This window comes from Pristiophorus japonicus, unplaced genomic scaffold, assembly GCF_044704955.1.
Source record: "Pristiophorus japonicus isolate sPriJap1 unplaced genomic scaffold, sPriJap1.hap1 HAP1_SCAFFOLD_228, whole genome shotgun sequence".
Lineage (NCBI taxonomy): Eukaryota > Metazoa > Chordata > Chondrichthyes > Pristiophoridae > Pristiophorus > Pristiophorus japonicus.
In genome coordinates this window covers 639,180-660,468 of record NW_027251994.1, presented here as the reverse complement: position 1 = coordinate 660,468, position 21,289 = coordinate 639,180, and positions in this window count along the sequence as shown.

Genomic DNA, 21,289 nt, shown 5'->3' with positions numbered 1-21,289 from the left:
ACCCTCTCCAGTGCAACATACTGGTAAATCTCCTCTGTACCCTCTCCAGTGCAACATCCTGGTAAATCTTCCCTGTAACCTCTCCAGTGCAACATCCTGGTAAATCTCCTGTGTACCCTCTCGAGTGCAATATCCTGGTCAATGGCATCTGTACCCTCTCCAGTGCAACATCCTGGTAAATCTCCTCTGCACCCTCTCCAGTGCAATATCCTGGTAAATAGCCTCTGTACCCTCTCCAGTGCAACATCCAGGTAAATATCCTCTGTACCGTGTCCAGTGCAACATCCTGGTAAATCCGCTCTGCACTCTCTCTCGTCCAACATCCTGGTAAATCTCCTCTGTATCCAGTCCAGTGCAACATCCTGGTAAATCTCCTCGATGCCCTCTCCAGTGCAACAGCCTGGTAAATCTCCTCTGTACCCTCTCCAGTGCAACATGCTGGTAAATCTCCTCTGTACCCTCTCCAGTGCAACATCCAGGTCCATCTCTTCTGTACCCTCTCCAGTGTAACATCCTGGTAAATCTCATCTGTACCCTCTCCAGTGCAACATCCTGGTAAATCTCCTCCATAACCTCTCCAGTGCAACATCCTGGTAAATCTCCTTTGTACCCTCTCTAGTGCAACATCCTGGTAAATCTCCTCTGTACCCTCTCCAGTGCAACATCCTGGTAAATCACCTCTGTACCCTCTGCAGTGCAACATCCTGGTAATCTCCTCTGTACCCTCACCAGTGCAACATCCTGGTAAATCCCCTCTGTACCCTCTGCAGTGCAACTTCCTGGTAATCTCCTCTGTAGCCTCTCCAGTGCGACATCCTGGTAAATCTCCTCTGTACACTCTCCAGTGCATCATCCTGGTAAATCTCCACTGTACCCTCTCCAGTGCAACATCCTGGTAAATCTCCTCTGTACCCTCTCTAGTGCAACATCCTGGTAAATCTCCTCTGTACCTTCTCCAGTGCAACATCCTGGTAAATCTCGTCTGTACCCTCTCCAGTGCAACATCCTGTTAAATCTCTGTACCCTCTCCAGTGCAACATCCTGGTAAATCTCGTCTGTACACTCTCCAGTGCAACATCCTGGTACATCTCTGTACCCTCTCCAGTGCAACATCCTGGTAAATCTCCACTGTACCCTCTCCAGTGCAATATCCTGGTAAATAGCCTCTGTACCCTCTCCAGTGCAACATCCTGGTAAATCTCCTCTGTACCCTCTCCAGTGCAACATCCTGGTAAATCTCCTCTGTACCCTCTCTAGTGCAACATACTGGTAAATCTCCTCTGTACCCTCTCCAGTGCAACATCCTGATAAATCTCCCCTGTACCCTCTCCAGTGCAACATCCTTGTAAATCTCCTGTGTACCCTCTCTAGTGCAATATCCTGGTAAATAGCCTCTGTACCCTCTCCAGTGCAACATCCTGGTAAATCTCCTCTGCACCCTCTCCAGTGCAATATCCTGGTAAATAGCCTCTGTACACTCTCCAGTGCAACATCCTGGTAAATCTCCTCTGTACCGTGTCCAGTGCAACATCCTGGTAAATCCCCTCTGCACCAGCTCTCGTCCAACATCCTGGTAAATCTCCTCTCTATCCAGTCCAGTGCAACATCCTGGTAAATCTCCTCGATACCCTCTCCAGTGCAACATCCTGGTAAATCTCCTCTGTACCCTCTCCAGTGCAACATCCTGATAAATCTGCCCAGTACCCTCTCCACTGCAACATCCTGGTAAATTTCCCGTGTACCCTCTCCAGTGCAACATCCTAATAAATCTCCTCTGGCCCCTCTCCAGTGCAACATCCTGATCAATCTCTTCTGTACCCTCTCCAGTGCAACATCCTGGTAAATCTCCTGTGTACCTTCTCGAGTGCAACATCCTGGTAAATCTCCTTTGTACCCTCTCTAGTGCAACATCCTGGTAAATCTCCTCTGTACCCTCTCTAGTGCAACATCCTGGTAAATCTCCTCTGTACCTTCTCCAGTGCAATATCCTGGTAAATCTCGTCTGTACCCTCTCCAGTGCAACAGCCTGTTAAATCTCTGTACACTCTCCAGTGCAACATCCTGGTAAATCTCGTCTGTACCCTCTCCAGTGCATCATCCTGGTAAATCTCTGTACCCTCTCCAGTGCAACATCCTGGTAAATCTCCTCTGTACCCTCTCCAGTGCAACATCCTGGTAAATCTCCTCTGTACCCTCTCCAGTGCAACATCCTGGTAAATCTCCTCTGTACCCTCTCCAGTGCAATATCCTGGTAATTGGCCTCTGTACCCTCTCCAGTGCAACATCCTGGTAAATCTCCTCTGTACCCTCTCCAGTGCAACATACTGGTAAATCTCCTCTGTACCCTCTCCAGTGCAACATCCTGGTAATTTCCTCTGTACCCTCACCAGTGCAACATCCTGGTAAATCTCCTCTGTACCCTCTGCAGTGCAACTTCCTGGTAATCTCCTCTGTAGCCTCTCCAGTGCGACATCCTGGTAAATCTCCTCTGTACACTCTCCAGTGCATCATCCTGGTAAATCTCCTCTGTACCCTCTCCAGTGCAACATCCTGGTAAATCTCCTCTGTACCCTCTCTAGTGCAACATCCTGGTAAATCTCCTCTGTACCTTCTCCAGTGCAACATCCTGGTAAATCTCGTCTGTACCCTCTCCAGTGCAAAATCCTGTTAAATCTCTGTACCCTCTCCAGTGCAACATCCTGGTAAATCTCGTCTGTAACCTCTCCAGTGCAACATCCTGGTAAATCTCTGTACCCTCTCCAGTGCAACATCCTGGTAAATCTCCTCTGTACCCTCTCCAGTGCAATATCCTGGTAAATAGCCTCTGTACCCTCTTCAGTGCGACATCCTGGTAAATCTCCTCTGTACCCTCTCCAGTGCAACATCCTGGTAAATCTCCTCTGTACCCTCTCCAGTGCAACATCCTGGTAAATCTCCTCTGTACCCTCTCCAGTGCAATATCCTGGTAAATAGCCTCTGTACCCTCTCCAGTGCAACATCCTGGTAAATCTCCTCTGTACCCTCTCCAGTGCAACATCCTGGTAAATCTCATCTGTACCCTCTCTACTGCAACATACTGGTAAATCTCGTCTGTACCCTCTCCAGTGCAACATCCTGATAAATCTGCACAGTATCCTCTCCAGTGCAACATCCTGGTAAATCTCCCGTGTACCCTCTCCAGTGCAACATCCTAATAAATCTACTCTGTCCCCTCTCCAGTGCAACATCCTGATCAATCTCTTCTGTACCCTCTCCAGTGCAACATCCTGGTAAATCTCCTGTGTACACTCTCGAGTGCAACATCCGGGTAAATCTCCTTTGTACCCTCTCTAGTGCAACATCCTGGTAAATCTCCTCTGTACCCTCTCTAGTGCAACATCCTGGTAAATCTCCTCTGTACCTTCTCCAGTGCAATATCCTGGTAAATCTCGTCTGTACCCTCTCCAGTGCAACATCCTGTTAAATCTCTGTACCCTCTCCAGTGCAACATCCTGGTAAATCTCGTCTGTACCCTCTCCAGTGCAACATCCTGGTAAATCTCTGTACCCTCTCCAGTGCAACATCCTGGTAAATCTCCTCTGTACCCTCTCCAGTGCAACATCCTGGTAAATCTCCTCTGTACCCTCTCCAGTGCAACATGCTGGTAAATCTCCTCTGTACCCTCTCCAGTGCAATATCCTGGTAAATAGCCTCTGTACCCTCTCCAGTGCAACATCCTGGTAAATCTCCTCTGTACCCTCTCCAGTGCAACATACTGGTAAATCTCCTCTGTACCCTCTCCAGTGCAACATCCTGGTAAATCTTCCCTGTAACCTCTCCAGTGCAACATCCTGGTAAATCTCCTGTGTACCCTCTCGAGTGCAATATCCTGGTCAATGGCATCTGTACCCTCTCCAGTGCAACATCCTGGTAAATCTCCTCTGCACCCTCTCCAGTGCAATATCCTGGTAAATAGCCTCTGTACCCTCTCCAGTGCAACATCCTGGTAAATATCCTCTGTACCGTGTCCAGTGCAACATCCTGGTAAATCCGCTCTGCACTCTCTCTCGTCCAACATCCTGGTAAATCTCCTCTGTATCCAGTCCAGTGCAACATCCTGGTAAATCTCCTCGATGCCCTCTCCAGTGCAACATCCTGGTAAATCTCCTCTGTACCCTCTCCAGTGCAACATGCTGGTAAATCTCCTCTGTACCCTCTCCAGTGCAACATCCAGGTCCATCTCTTCTGTACCCTCTCCAGTGTAACATCCTGGTAAATCTCATCTGTACCCTCTCCAGTGCAACATCCTGGTAAATCTCCTCCATAACCTCTCCAGTGCAACATCCTGGTAAATCTCCTTTGTACCCTCTCTAGTGCAACATCCTGGTAAATCTCCTCTGTACCCTCTCCAGTGCAACATCCTGGTAAATCACCTCTGTACCCTCTGCAGTGCAACATCCTGGTAATCTCCTCTGTACCCTCACCAGTGCAACATCCTGGTAAATCCCCTCTGTACCCTCTGCAGTGCAACTTCCTGGTAATCTCCTCTGTAGCCTCTCCAGTGCGACATCCTGGTAAATCTCCTCTGTACACTCTCCAGTGCATCATCCTGGTAAATCTCCACTGTACCCTCTCCAGTGCAACATCCTGGTAAATCTCCTCTGTACCCTCTCTAGTGCAACATCCTGGTAAATCTCCTCTGTACCTTCTCCAGTGCAACATCCTGGTAAATCTCGTCTGTACCCTCTCCAGTGCAACATCCTGTTAAATCTCTGTACCCTCTCCAGTGCAACATCCTGGTAAATCTCGTCTGTACACTCTCCAGTGCAACATCCTGGTACATCTCTGTACCCTCTCCAGTGCAACATCCTGGTAAATCTCCTCTGTACCCTCTCCAGTGCAATATCCTGGTAAATAGCCTCTGTACCCTCTCCAGTGCAACATCCTGGTAAATCTCCTCTGTACCCTCTCCAGTGCAACATCCTGGTAAATCTCCTCTGTACCCTCTCTAGTGCAACATACTGGTAAATCTCCTCTGTACCCTCTCCAGTGCAACATCCTGATAAATCTCCCCTGTACCCTCTCCAGTGCAACATCCTTGTAAATCTCCTGTGTACCCTCTCTAGTGCAATATCCTGGTAAATAGCCTCTGTACCCTCTCCAGTGCAACATCCTGGTAAATCTCCTCTGCACCCTCTCCAGTGCAATATCCTGGTAAATAGCCTCTGTACCCTCTCCAGTGCAACATCCTGGTAAATCTCCTCTGTACCGTGTCCAGTGCAACATCCTGGTAAATCCCCTCTGCACCAACTCTCGTCCAACATCCTGGTAAATCTCCTCTCTATCCAGTCCAGTGCAACATCCTGGTAAATCTCCTCGATACCCTCTCCAGTGCAACATCCTGGTAAATCTCCTCTGTACCCTCTCCAGTGCAATATCCTGGTAAATAGCCTCTGTACCCTCTCCAGTGCAACATCCTGGTAAATCTCCTCTGTACCCTCTCCAGTGCAACATCCTGGTAAATCTCATCTGTACCCTCTCTATTGCAACATATTGGTAAATCTCCTCTGTACCCTCTCCAGTGCAACATCCTGATAAATCTGCCCAGTACCCTCTCCAGTGCAACATCCTGGTAAATGTCCCGTGTACCCTCTCCAGTGCAACATCCTAATAAATCTCCTCTGTCCCCTCTCCAGTGCAACATCCTGATCAATCTCTTCTGTACCCTCTCCAGTGCAACATCCTGGTAAATCTCCTGTGTACCTTCTCGAGTGCAACATCCTGGTAAATCTCCTTTGTACCCTCTCTAGTGCAACATCCTGGTAAATCTCCTCTGTACCCTCTCCAGTGCAACATCCTGGTAAATCTCCTCTGTACCTTCTCCAGTGCAATATCCTGGTAAATCTCGTCTGTACCCTCTCCAGTGCAACATCCTGTTAAATCTCTGTACCCTCTCCAGTGCAACATCCTGGTAAATCTCGTCTGTACCCTCTCCAGTGCAACATCCTGGTAAATCTCTGTACCCTCTCCAGTGCAACATCCTGGTAAATCTCCTCTGTACCCTCTCCAGTGCAACATCCTGGTAAATCTCCTCTGTACCCTCTCCAGTGCAATATCCTGGTAAATGGCCTCTGTACCCTCTCCAGTGCAACATCCTGGTAAATCTCCTCTGTACCCTCTCCAGTGCAACATACTGGTAAATCTCCTCTGTACCCTCTCCAGTGCAACATCCTGGTAATCTCCTCTGTACCCTCACCAGTGCAACATCCTGGTAAATCTCCTCTGTACCCTCTGCAGTGCAACTTCCTGGTAATCTCCTCTGTAGCCTCTCCAGTGCGACATCGTGGTAAATCTCCTCTGTACACTCTCCAGTGCATCATCCTGGTAAATCTCCTCTGTACCCTCTCCAGTGCAACATCCTGGTAAATCTCCTCTGTACCCTCTCTAGTGCAACATCCTGGTAAATCTCCTCTGTACCTTCTCCAGTGCAACATCCTGGTAAATCTCGTCTGTACCCTCTCCAGTGCAACATCCTGTTAAATCTCTGTACCCTCTCCAGTGCAACATCCTGGTAAATCTCGTCTGTAACCTCTCCAGTGCAACATCCTGGTAAATCTCTGTACCCTCTCCAGTGCAACATCCTGGTAAATCTCCTCTGTACCCTCTCCAGTGCAATATCCTGGTAAATAGCCTCTGTACCCTCTTCAGTGCAACATCCTGGTAAATCTCCTCTGTACCCTCTCCAGTGCAACATCCTGGTAAATCTCCTCTGTACCCTCTCTAGTGCAACATACTGGTAAATCTCCTCTGTACCCTCTCCAGTGCAACATCCTGATAAATCTCCCCTGTACCCTCTCCAGTGCAACATCCTGGTAAATCTCCTGTGTACCCTCTCTAGTGCAATATCCTGGTAAATAGCCTCTGTACCCTCTCCAGTGCAACATCCTGGTAAATCTCCTCGATACCCTCTCCAGTGCAACATCCTGGTAAATCTCCTCTGTACCCTCTCCAGTGCAACATGCTGGTAAATCTCCTCTGTACGCTCTCCAGTGCAACATCCAGGTCAATCTCTTCTGTACCCTCTCCAGTGTAACATCCTGGTAAATCTCCTCTGTACGCTCTCCAGTGCGACATCCTGATAAATCTCCTCTGTACCCTCTCCCGTGCAATATCCTGGTAAATAGCCTCTGTACCCTCTCCAGTGTAACATCCTGGTAAATCTCCTCTGTACCCGCTCCAGTGCAACATCCTGGTAAATCTCCTCTGGACCCTCTCCAGTGCAATATCCTGGTAAATAGCCTGTGTGCCCTCTCCAGTGCAACATCCTGGTAAATCTCCTCTGTATCATCTCCAGTGCAACATCCTGGTAAATCTCATCTGTACCCTCTCCAGTGCAACATCCTGGTAAATCTCCTCTGTACCCTCTCCAGTGCAACATCCTGGTAAATCTCCTCTGTACCCTCTCCAGTGCAATATCCTGGTAAATAGCCTCTGTACCCTCTCCAGTGCAACATCCTGGTAAATCTCCTCTGTACCCTCTCCAGTGCAACATCCCGGTAAATCTCCTCTGTACCCTCTCTAGTGCAACATACTGGTAAATCCCCTCTTCAACCTCTCTCGTGCAATATACTGGTAAATCTCCTCTGTACCCTCTCTAGTGCAACATCCTTGTAAATCTCCTCTGTCCCCTCTAAAGTGCAACATCCTGGTAAATCCCCTCTGCACGCTCTCTCGTGCAACATCCTGGTAAATCTCCTCTGTATCCACTCCAGTGCAACATCCCGATAAATCTCCCCTGTACCCTCTCCAGTACAACATCCTGGTAAATCTCCTCTGTAACCTCTCCAGTGCAACATCCTGGTAAATACCCTCTGCACCCTCTCTCGTGCAATATCCTGGTAAATCTCCTCTGTATCCTCTCCAGTGCAACTTCCTGGTAATTCTCCTCTGTATCCTCTCCAGTGCAACATCCTGGTAAATCTCCTCTGCACCCTCTCCAGTGCAACATGCTGGCAAATCTCCTCTGTACCCTCTCCAGTGCAACATCCTGGTAAATCTCCTCTGTACACTCTCTCGTGCAACATCCTGGTAAATCCCCTCTGCACCCTCTCTCGTGCAACATCGTGGTAAATCTCCTCTGTACCCTCTCCAGTCAACATGCTGTTAAATCTCCTCTGTACCCTCTCCAGTGCGACATCCTGGTAAATCTCCTCTGTACCCTCTCCAGTGCAACATCCCGATAAATCTCCCCTGTACCCTCTCCAGTGCAACATCCTGGTAAATCTCCTCTGTACCCTCTCCAGTGCAACATCCTGGTAAATCCCCTCTGTACCCTCTCCAGTGCAACATCCTGGTAAATCCCCTCTGCACGCTCTCTCGTGCAACATCCTGGTAAATCTCCTCTGTATCCACTCCAGTGCAACATCCCGATAAATCTCCCCTGTACCCTTTCCAGTGCAACATCCTGGTAAATCTCCTCTGTAACCTCTCCAGTGCAACATCCTGGTAAATACCCTCGGCACCCTCTCTCGTGCAACATCCTGGTAAATCTCCTCTGTATCCTCTCCAGTGCAACTTCCTGGTAATTCTCCTCTGTATCCTCTCCAGTGCAACATCCTGGTAAATCTCCTCTGCACCCTCTCCAGTGCAACATGCTGGTAAATCTCCTCTGTACCCTCTGCAGTGCAACATCCTGGTAAATCTAATCTGTACACTCTCTCGTGCAACATCCTGGTAAATCCCCTCTGCACCCTCTCTCGTGCAACATCGTGGTAAATCTCCTCTGTACCCTCTCCAGTGCGACATCCTGGTAAATCTCCTCTGTACCCTCTCCAGTGCAATATTCTGGTAAATCTCCTTTGTACCCTCTCTAGTGCAACATCCTGGTAAATCTCCTCTGTTCCCTCTCCAGTGCAACATCCTGGTAAATCTCCTCTGTGTACTCTCCAGTGCAACATCCTGGTAAATCTCCTCTGTACCCTCTCCAGTGCAACATGCTGGTAAATCTCCTCTGTACCTTCTCCAGTGCAACATCCTGGTAAATCTCCTCTGCACCCTCTCCAGTGCAACATCCTGGTAAATCTCCTCTGTACCCTCTCCAGTGCAACATCCTGGTAAATCTCCTCTGTACCCTCTCCAGAGCAACATCCTGGTAAATCTCCTCTGTACCCTCTCCAGTGCAATCACATCCAAGCAAATTTCCTCTGTACCCTCTCCAGTGTAACATCCTGGTAAATCTCCTCTGTCCCCTCTCCAGTGTAAAATCCTGTTAAATCTCCTCTGTACCCTCTCCAGTGCAACATCCTGGTAAATCTCCTCTGTACCCTCTCCAGTGCAACATGCTGGTAAATCTCCTCTGTACGCTCTCCAGTGCAACATCCTGGTAAATCTCCTCTGTACCCTCTCCAGTGCAACATCCTGGTAAATCTCCTCTGTACCATCTCCAGGCAACATCCTGGTAAATCTCCTCTGCACCCTCTCCAGTGCGACATCCTGGTAAATCTCCTCTCTACCCTCTCCAGTGCAACATCCTGGTAAATCTCCTCTATACCCTCTCGAGTGCAACATCCTGGTAAATCTCCTCTGTACCCTCTCCAGTGCAACATCCTGGTAAATCTCTTCTGTATCCTCTCCAGTGCAACATCCTGGTAAATCTCCTCTGTACCCTCTCCAGTGCAACATCCTGGTAAATCTCTTCTGTACCCTCTCCAGTGCAACATCCTGGTAAATCTTATCTGTACCCTCTCCAGTGTAACATCCAGGTAAATCTCCTCTGTTCCCTCTCCAGTGCAACATCCTGGTAAATCTCCTCTGTACTCTCTCCAGTGCAACATGCTGGTAAATCTCCTCTCTACCCTCTCCAGGCAACATCCTGGTAAATCTGCTCTGTACCCTCTCCAGTGCAACAACCTGGCAAATCTCTTCTGTACCCTCTCTAGTGCAACATCCTGGTAAATCTCCTCTGTACCCTCTTCAGTGCGACATCCTGGTAAATGTCCTCTATACCCTCTCCAGTGCAACATCCTGGTAAATGTCCTCTATACCCTCTCCAGTGCAACATCCTGGTAAATCTCCTCTGTACTCTCTCCAGTGCAACATGCTGGTAAATCTCCTCTGTACCTTCTCCAGCGCAACATCCTGGTAAATCTCTTCTGTACCCTCTCCAGTGCAACATCCTGGTAAATCTCATCTGTACCCTCTCCAGTGTAACATCGTGGTAAATCTCCTCTGTACGCTCTCCAGTGCAACATCGTGGTAAATCTCTTCTGTACCCTCTCTAGTGCAACATCCTGGTCAATCTACTCTGTACCCTCTCCAGTGCAACATCCTGGTAAATCTCCTCTGTACCCTCTCCAGTGCAACAACCTGGTAAATCTCCTGTGCTCCCTCTCCAGTGCAATATCCTGGTAAATAGCCTCTGTACCCTTTCCAGTGCAACATCCTGGTAAATCTCCTCTGTACCCTCTCCAGTGCAGCATCCTGGTAAATCGCCTCAGTACACTCTCCAGTGCAACATCCTGGTAAATCTCCGCTGTACCCTCTCCAGTGCAACATCCTGGTAAATCCCCTCTGTACCCTCTCCAGTGCAACATCCTGGTAAATCTCCACTGTACCCTCTCCAGTGTAACATCCTGGTAAATCTCCTCTGTACCCGCTCCATTGCAACATCCTGGTAAATCTCCTCTGGACCCTCTCCAGTGCAATATCCTGGTAAATAGCCTGTGTGCCCTCTCCAGTGCAACATCCTGGTAAATCTCCTCTGTATCCTCTCCAGTGCAACATCCTGGTAAATCTCCTCTGTACCCTCTCCAATGCAACATCCTGGTAAATCTCCTCTGTACCCTCTCCAGTGCAACATCCTGGTAAATCTCCTCTGTACCCTCTCCAGTGCAATATCCTGGTAAATAGCCTCTGTACCCTCTCCAGTGCAACATCCTGGTAAATCTCCTCTGTACCCTCTCCAGTGCAACATCCTGGTAAATCTCATCTGTACCCTCTCTATTGCAACATACTGGTAAATCTCCTCTGTACCCTCTCCAGTGCAACATCCTGATAAATCTGCCCAGTACCCTCTCCAGTGCAACATCCTGGTAAATCTCCCGTGTACCCTCTCCAGTGCAACATCCTAATAAATCTCCTCTGTCCCCTCTCCAGTGCAACATCCTGATCAATCTCTGCTGTACCCTCTCCAGTGCAACATCCTGGTAAATCTCCTCTGTACCCTCTCCAGTGCAACATCCTGGTAAATCTCCTTTGTATCCTCTCTAGTGCAACATCCTGGTGAATCTCCTCTGTACCCTCTCCAGTGCAACATCCTGGTAAATCTCCTCTGTACCCTCTCTAGTGCAACATACTGGTAAATCTCCTCTGTACCTTCTCCAGTGCAACATCCTGATAAGTCTCCCCTGTACCCTCTCCAGTGCAACATCCTGGTAAATCTCCTGTGCACCCTCTCCAGTGCGACATCCTGGTAAATCTCCTTTGTACCTTCTCCAGTGCAAAATCCTGGTAAATCTCCTCTGCACCCTCTCGAGTGCAATATCCTGGTAAATAGCCTCTGTACCCTCTCCAGTGCAACATCCTGGTAAATCTCCTCTGTACCGTATCCAGTGCAACATCCTGGTAAATCCCCTCTGCACCCTCTCTCGTCCAACATCCTGGTAAATCTCCTCTGTATCCAGTCCAGTGCAACATCCTGGTAAATCTCCTCGATACCCTCTCCAGTGCAACATCGTGGTAAATCTCCTCTGTACCCTCTCCAGTGCAACATGCTGGTAAATATCCTCTGTACCCTCTCCAGTGCAACATCCAGGTCAATCTCTTCTGTACCCTCTCCAGTGTAACATCCTGGTAAATCTCCTCTGTACGCTCTCCAGTGCGACATCCTGGTAAATCTCCTCTGTACCCTCTCCAGTGCAATATCCTGGTAAATCTCCTCTGTACCCTCTCTAGTGCAACATCCTTGTAAATCTCCTCTGTTCCCTCTCCAGTGCAATATCCTGGTAAATAGCCTCTGTACCCTCTCCAGTGCAACATCCTGGTAAATCTCCTCTGTACCCTCTCCAGTGCAACATCCTGGTAAATCTCCTCTGTTCCCTCTCTAGTGCAACATACTGGTAAATCTCCTCTGTACCCTCTCCAGTGCAACATCCTGGTAAATCTCCTGTGTACCCACTCTGGTGCAATATCCTGGTAAATAGCCTCTGTACCCTCTCCAGTGCAACATCCTGGTAAATCTCCTCTGTACCGTGTCCAGTGCAACATCCTGGTAAATCCCCTCTGCACCCTCTCTCGTCCAACATCCTGGTAAATCTGCTCTGTATCCAGTCCAGTGCAACATCCTGGTAAATCTCCTCGATACCCTCTCCAGTGCAACATCCAGGTCAATCTCTTATGTAACCTCTCCAGTGTAACATCCTGGTAAATCTCCTCTGTACGCTCTCCAGTGCGACATCCTGGTAAATCTCCTCTGTACCCTCTCCCGTGCAATATCCTGGTAAATCTCCTCTGTACCCTCTCTAGTGCAACATCCTTGTAAATCTCCTCTGTCCCCTCTCCAGTGCAGCATCCTGGTAAATCTCCTCTGTATCCTCTCCAGAACAACATCCTGGTAAATCTCCTCTGTACAATCTCCAGTGCAACATCCTGGTAAATCTCCTCTGTACCCTCTCCAGTGTAACATCCTGGTAAATCTCCTCTGCACCCTCTCCAGTGCAACATACTGGTAAATCTCCTCTGTACCTCTCTAGTGCAACATCCTGGTCAATCTCCTCTGTACCCTCTCCAGGCAACATGCTGATAAATCTCCTCTGTACCTTCTCCAGTGCAAAATCCAGGTAAATCTTCTCTGCAACCTCTCCAGTGGAACATCCTGGTAAATCTCCCATGTACCCTCTCCAGTGGAACATCTTAGTAAATGCCCTCTGTACCTTCTCCAGTGCAACATCCTGGTAAATCTCCTCTGTACACTCTCTTGTGCAACATTCTTGTAAATCTCCTCTGTACCCTCTCCAGTGCAACATCCTGATCAATCTCTTCTGTACCCTCTCCAGTGCAACATCCTGGTAAATCTTCTCTGTACCCTCTCGAGTGCAACATCCTGCTAAATCTCCTTTGTACCCTCTCTAGTGCAACATCCTGGTAAATCTCCTCTGTACCCTCTCCAGTGCAACATCCTGGTAAATCACCTCTGTACCCTCTGCAGTGCAACATCCTGGTAATCTCCTCTGTACCCTCACCAGTGCAACATCCTGGTATATCCCCTCTGTACCCTCTGCAGTGCAACTTCCTTGTAATCTCCTCTGTACTCTCTCCAGTGCGACATCCTGGTAAATCTCCTCTGTACGCTCTCCAGTGCATCATCCTGGTAAATCTCATCTGTACCCTCTCCAGTGCAACATCCTGGTAAATCTCCTCTGTACCCTCTCTCGTGCAACATCCTGGTAAATCTCCTCTGTACCCTCTCCAGTGCAACATCCTGGTAAATCTCGGTATCTTCTCCAGGGCAACATGCTGGTAAAACTCCTCTGTACCCTCTCCAGTGCAACGTCCTGATAAATCTCCTCTGTACCCTCTCCAGCGCAACATCCATATAAATCTCCTCTGTACCCTCTCCAGTGCAACATCCTGTTAAATCTCTGTACCCTCTCCTGTGCAACATCCTGGTGAATCTCGTCTGTACCCTCTCCAGTGCAACATTCTGGTAAATCTCTGTACCCTCTCCAGTGCAACATCCTGGTAAATCTCCTCTGTACCCTCTCCAGGCAACTTCCTGGTAAATCTCCTCTGCACCCTCTCCAGTGCGACATCCTGGTAAATCTCCTCTGTACACTCTCCAGTGCAACATCCTGGTAAATCTCCTCTGTACCCTCTCCATTGCGACATCCTGGTAAATCTCTTCTGTACCCACTCTGGTGCAACATCCTGGTAAAGCTCCTCTATACCCTCTCCAGTGCAACATCCTGGTAAATCTCCTCTGTACCCTCTCCAGTGCAACATCCTGGTAAATCTAGTCTGTACCCTCTCTAGTGCAACATCCTGGCAAATCTCCTCTATACCCTCTCCAGTGCAACATCCTGGTAAATCTCCTCTGTACCCTTTCCAGTGCAATCACATCCAGGCAAATTTCCTCTGTACCCTCTCCAGTGTAACATGCTGGTAAATCTCTTCTGTACCCTATCTAGTGCAACATCTTGGTTAATCTCCTCTGTACCCTCTCCAGTGCGACATCCTGGTAAATCTCCTCTGTACCCTCTCCAGTTCAACATCCTGGAAATCTCCTCTGTACACTCTCCAGTGCAACAACCTGGTAAATCTCCTGTGTACCCTCTCCAGTGCAATATCCTGGTAAATAGCCTCTGTACCCTCTCCGGTGCAACATCCTGGTAAATCTCCTCTGTACCCTCTACAGTGCAACACCCTGGTAAATCTCCTATGTACCCTCTCCAGTGCAACATCCTGGTAAATCTCCTCTGTACCCTCTCCAGTGCAACATCCTGGTAAATCTCCTCTGTACCCTCTCTCGTGCAACATCCTGGTAAATCTCCTCTGTACCCTCTCCAGTGCAACATCCTGGTAAATCTCCTCTGTACCCTCTCCAGTGCAATATCCTGGTAAATAGCCTCAGTACCCTCTCCAGTGCAACATCCTGGTAAATCTCCTCTATACCCCCTCCAGTGCAACATCCTGGTAAATCTCCTGTTTACCCTCTCTAGAGCAATATCCTGGTAAATCTCCTCCGTACCCTCTCTAGTGCAACATCCTGGTAAATCTCCTCTGTACCCTCTCCAGTGCATCATCTTGATAAACCTCCCCTGTACCCTCTCCAGTGCAACATCCAGGTAAATCTCCTGTGTACCCTCTCTAGAGCAATATCCTGGTAAATAGCCTCTGTACCCTCTCCAGTGCAACATGCTGGTAAATCTCCTCTGTACCCTCTCCAGTGCAACATCCTGGTAAATCTCCTCTGTATCCAGTCCAGTGCAACATCCTGGTAAATCTCCTCTGTACCCTCTCCAGTGCAACATCCTGGTAAATCTCCTCTGTACCCTCTCCAGTGCAACATCCTGGTAAATCACCTCTGTACCCTCTGCAGTGCAACATCCTGGTAATCTCCTCTGTACCCTCACCAGTGCAACATCCTGGTATATCCCCTCTGTACCCTCTGCAGTGCAACTTCCTTGTAATCTCCTCTGTACTCTCTCCAGTGCGACATCCTGGTAAATCTCCTCTGTACGCTCTCCAGTGCATCATCCTGGTAAATCTCACCTGTACCCTCTCCAGTGCAACATCCTGGTAAATCTCCTCTGTACCCTCTCTCGTGCAACATCCTGGTAAATCTCCTCTGTACCTTCTCCAGTGCAACATCCTGGTAAATCTCGGTATCTTCTCCAGGGCAACATGCTGGTAAAACTCCTCTGTACCCTCTCCAGTGCAACGTCCTGATAAATCTCCTCTGTACCCTCTCCAGTGCAACATCCATATAAATCTCCTCTGTACCCTCTCCAGTGCAACATCCTGGTAAATCTCGTCTGTACCCTCTCCAGTGCAACATCCTGTTAAATCTCTGTACCCTCTCCAGTGCAACATCCTGGTGAATCTCGTCTGTACCCTCTCCAGTGCAACATCCTGGTAAATCTCTGTACCCTCTCCAGTGCAACATCCTGGTAAATCTCCTCTGTACCCTCTCTAGTGCAACATCCTGGTAAATCTCCTCTGTACCCTCTCCAGACAAATTCCTGGTAAATCTCCTCTGCACCCTCTCCAGTGCGACATCCTGGTAAATCTCCTCTGTACACTCTCCAGTGCAACATCCTGGTAAATCTCCTCTGTACCCTCTCCATTGCGACATCCTGGTAAATCTCTTCTGTACCCACTCTGGTGCAACATCCTGGTAAAGCTCCTCTATACCCTCTCCAGTGCAACATCCTGGTAAATCTCCTCTGTACCCTCTCCCGTGCAACATCATGGTAAATCTAGTCTGTACCCTCTCTAGTGCAACATCCTGGCAAATCTCCTCTATACCCTCTCCAGTGCAACATCCTGGTAAATCTCCTCTGTACCCTTTCCAGTGCAATCACATCCAGGCAAATTTCCTCTGTACCCTCTCCAGTGTAACATGCTGGTAAATCTCTTCTGTACCCTATCTAGTGCAACATCTTGGTTAATCTCCTCTGTACCCTCTCCAGTGCGACATCCTGGTAAATCTCCTCTGTACCCTCTCCGGTGCAACATCCTGGTAAATCTCCTCTGTACCCTCTACAGTGCAACACCCTGGTAAATCTCCTATGTACCCTCTCCAGTGCAACATCCTGGTACATCTCCTCTGTACCCTCTCCAGTGCATCATCCTGGTAAATCTCATCTGTACCCTCTCCAGTGCAACATCCTGGTAAATCTCCTCTGTACCCTCTCTCGTGCAACATCCTGGTAAATCTCCTCTGTACCCTCTCCAGAGCAACATCCTGGTAAATCTCGGTATCTTCTCCAGGGCAACATGCTGGTAAAACTCCTCTGTACCCTCTCCAGTGCAACGTCCTGATAAATCTCCTCTGTACCCTCTCCAGTGCAACATCCATATAAATCTCCTCTGTACCCTCTCCAGTGCAACATCCTGTTAAATCTCTGTACCCTCTCCTATGCAACATCCTGGTGAATCTCGTCTGTACCCTCTCCAGTGCAACATTCTGGTAAATCTCTGTACCCTCTCCAGTGCAACATCCTGGTAAATCTCCTCTGTACCCTCTCCAGGCAACTTCCTGGTAAATCTCCTCTGCACCCTCTCCAGTGCGACATCCTGGTAAATCTCCTCTGTACACTCTCCAGTGCAACATCCTGGTAAATCTCCTCTGTACCCTCTCCATTGCGACATCCTGGTAAATCTCTTCTGTACCCACTCTGGTGCAACATCCTGGTAAAGCTCCTCTATACCCTGTCCAGTGCAACATCCTGGTAAATCTCCTCTGTACCCTCTCCAGTGCAACATCCTGGTAAATCTAGTCTGTACCCTCTCTAGTGCAACATCCTGGCAAATCTCCTCTATACCCTCTCCAGTGCAACATCCTGGTAAATCTCCTCTGTACCCTTTCCAGTGCAATCACATCCAGGCAAATTTCCTCTGTACCCTCTCCAGTGTAACATGCTGGTAAATCTCTTCTGTACCCTATCTAGTGCAACATCTTGGTTAATCTCCTCTGTACCCTCTCCAGTGCGACATCCTGGTAAATCTCCTCTGTACCCTCTCCAGTTCAACATCCTGGTAAATCTCCTCTGTACACTCTCCAGTGCAACAACCTGGTAAATCTCCTGTGTACCCTCTCCAGTGCAATATCCTGGTAAATAGCCTCTGTACCCTCTCCGGTGCAACATCCTGGTAAATCTCCTCTGTACCCTCTACAGTGCAACACCCTGGTAAATCTCCTATGTACCCTCTCCAGTGCAACATCCTGGTAAATCTCCTCTGTACCCTCTCCAGTGCAACATCCTGGTAAATCTCCTCTGTACCCTCTCTCGTGCAACATCCTGGTAAATCTCCTCTGTACCCTCTCCAGTGCAACATCCTGGTAAATCTCCTCTGTACCCTCTCCAGTGCAATATCCTGGTAAATAGCCTCAGTACCCTCTCCAGTGCAACATCCTGGTAAATCTCCTCTATACCCCCTCCAGTGCAACATCCTGGTAAATCTCCTGTTTACCCTCTCTAGAGCAATATCCTGGTAAATCTCCTCCGTACCCTCTCTAGTGCAACATCCTGGTAAATCTCCTCTGTACCCTCTCCAGTGCATCATCTTGATAAATCTCCCCTGTACCCTCTCCAGTGCAACATCCAGGTAAATCTCCTGTGTACCCTCTCTAGAGCAATATCCTGGTAAATAGCCTCTGTACCCTCTCCAGTGCAACATGCTGGTAAATCTCCTCTGTACCCTCTCCAGTGCAACATCCTGGTAAATCTCCTCTGTATCCAGTCCAGTGCAACATCCTGGTAAATCTCCTCTGTACCCTCTCCAGTGCAACATCCTGGTAAATCTCCTCTGTACCCCCTCCAGTGCAACATCCTGGTAAATCACCTCTGTACCCTCTGCAGTGCAACATCCTGGTAATCTCCTCTGTACCCTCACCAGTGCAACATCCTGGTATATCCCCTCTGTACCCTCTGCAGTGCAACTTCCTTGTAATCTCCTCTGTACTCTCTCCAGTGCGACATCCTGGTAAATCTCCTCTGTACGCTCTCCAGTGCATCATCCTGGTAAATCTCATCTGTACCCTCTCCAGTGCAACATCCTGGTAAATCTCCTCTGTACCCTCTCTCGTGCAACATCCTGGTAAATCTCCTCTGTACCTTCTCCAGTGCAACATCCTGGTAAATCTCGGTATCTTCTCCAGGGCAACATGCTGGTAAAACTCCTCTGTACCCTCTCCAGTGCAACGTCCTGATAAATCTCCTCTGTATCCTCTCCAGTGCAACATCCATATAAATCTCCTCTGTACCCTCTCCAGTGCAACATCCTGGTAAATCTCGTCTGTACCCTCTCCAGTGCAACATCCTGTTAAATCTCTGTACCCTCTCCAGTGCAACATCCTGGTGAATCTCGTCTGTACCCTCTCCAGTGCAACATCCTGGTAAATCTCTGTACCCTCTCCAGTGCAACATCCTGGTAAATCTCCTCTGTACCCTCTCTAGTGCAACATCCTGGTAAATCTCCTCTGTACCCTCTCCAGACAAATTCCTGGTAAATCTCCTCTGCACCCTCTCCAGTGCGACATCCTGGTAAATCTCCTCTGTACACTCTCCAGTGCAACATCCTGGTAAATCTCCTCTGTACCCTCTCCATTGCGACATCCTGGTAAATCTCTTCTGTACCCACTCTGGTGCAACATCCTGGTAAAGCTCCTCTATACCCTCTCCAGTGCAACATCCTGGTAAATCTCCTCTGTACCCTCTCCAGTGCAACATCATGGTAAATCTAGTCTGTACCCTCTCTAGTGCAACATCCTGGCAAATCTCCTCTATACCCTCTCCAGTGCAACATCCTGGTAAATCTCCTCTGTACCCTTTCCAGTGCAATCACATCCAGGCAAATTTCCTCTGTACCCTCTCCAGTGTAACATGCTGGTAAATCTCTTCTGTACCCTATCTAGTGCAACATCTTGGTTAATCTCCTCTGTACCCTCTCCAGTGCGACATCCTGGTAAATCTCCTCTGTACCCTCTCCGGTGCAACATCCTGGTAAATCTCCTCTGTACCCTCTACAGTGCAACACCCTGGTAAATCTCCTATGTACCCTCTCCAGTGCAACATCCTGGTACATCTCCTCTGTACCCTCTCCAGTGCATCATCCTGGTAAATCTCATCTGTACCCTCTCCAGTGCAACATCCTGGTAAATCTCCTCTGTACCCTCTCTCGTGCAACATCCTGGTAAATCTCCTCTGTACCCTCTCCAGTGCAACATCCTGGTAAATCTCGGTATCTTCTCCAGGGCAACATGCTGGTAAAACTCCTCTGTACCCTCTCCAGTGCAACGTCCTGATAAATCTCCTCTGTACCCTCTCCAGTGCAACATCCATATAAATCTCCTCTGTACCCTCTCCAGTGCAACATCCTGTTAAATCTCTGTACCCTCTCCTATGCAACATCCTGGTGAATCTCGTCTGTACCCTCTCCAGTGCAACATTCTGGTAAATCTCTGTACCCTCTCCAGTGCAACATCCTGGTAAATCTCCTCTGTACCCTCTCCAGGCAACTTCCTGGTAAATCTCCTCTGCACCCTCTCCAGTGCGACATCCTGGTAAATCTCCTCTGTACACTCTCCAGTGCAACATCCTGGTAAATCTCCTCTGTACCCTCTCCATTGCGACATCCTGGTAAATCTCTTCTGTACCCACTCTGGTGCAACATCCTGGTAAAGCTCCTCTATACCCTCTCCAGTGCAACATCCTGGTAAATCTCCTCTGTACCCTCTCCAGTGCAACATCATGGTAAATCTAGTCTGTACCCTCTCCAGTGCAACATCCTGGTAAATCTAGTCTGTACCCTCTCTAGTGCAACATCCTGGCAAATCTCCTCTATACCCTCTCCAGTGCAACATCCTGGTAAATCTCCTCTGTACCCTTTCCAGTGCAATCACATCCAGGCAAATTTCCTCTGTACCCTCTCCAGTGTAACATGCTGGTAAATCTCTTCTGTACCCTATCTAGTGCAACATCTTGGTTAATCTCCTCTGTACCCTCTCCAGTGCGACATCCTGGTAAATCTCCTCTGTACCCTCTCCAGTTCAACATCCTGGTAAATCTCCTCTGTACACTCTCCAGTGCAACAACCTGGTAAATCTCCTGTGTACCCTCTCCAGTGCAATATCCTGGTAAATAGCCTCTGTACCCTCTCCGGTGCAACATCCTGGTAAATCTCCTCTGTACCCTCTACAGTGCAACACCCTGGTAAATCTCCTATGTACCCTCTCCAGTGCAACATCCTGGTAAATCTCCTCTGTACCCTCTCCAGTGCAACATCCTGGTAAATCTCCTCTGTACCCTCTCTCGTGCAACATCCTGGTAAATCTCCTCTGTACCCTCTCCAGTGCAACATCCTGGTAAATCTCCTCTGTACCCTCTCCAGTGCAATATCCTGGTAAATAGCCTCAGTACCCTCTCCAGTGCAACATCCTGGTAAATCTCCTCTATACCCCCTCCAGTGCAACATCCTGGTAAATCTCCTGTTTACCCTCTCTAGAGAAATATCCTGGTAAATCTCCTCCGTACCCTCTCTAGTGCAACATCCTGGTAAATCTCCTCTGAACCCTCTCCAGTGCATCATCTTGATAAATCTCCCCTGTACCCTCTCCAGTGCAACATCCAGGTAAATCTCCTGTGTACCCTCTCTAGAGCAATATCCTGGTAAATAGCCTCTGTACCCTCTCCAGTGCAACATGCTGGTAAATCTCCTCTGTACCCTCTCCAGTGCAACATCCTGGTAAATCTCCTCTGTATCCAGTCCAGTGCAACATCCTGGTAAATCTCCTCTGTACCCTCTCCAGTGCAACATCCTGGTAAATCTCCTCTGTACCCTCTCCAGTGCAACATCCTGGTAAATCACCTCTGTACCCTCTGCAGTGCAACATCCTGGTAATCTCCTCTGTACCCTCACCAGTGCAACATCCTGGTATATCCCCTCTGTACCCTCTGCAGTGCAACTTCCTTGTAATCTCCTCTGTACTCTCTCCAGTGCGACATCCTGGTAAATCTCCTCTGTACGCTCTCCAGTGCATCATCCTGGTAAATCTCATCTGTACCCTCTCCAGTGCAACATCCTGGTAAAT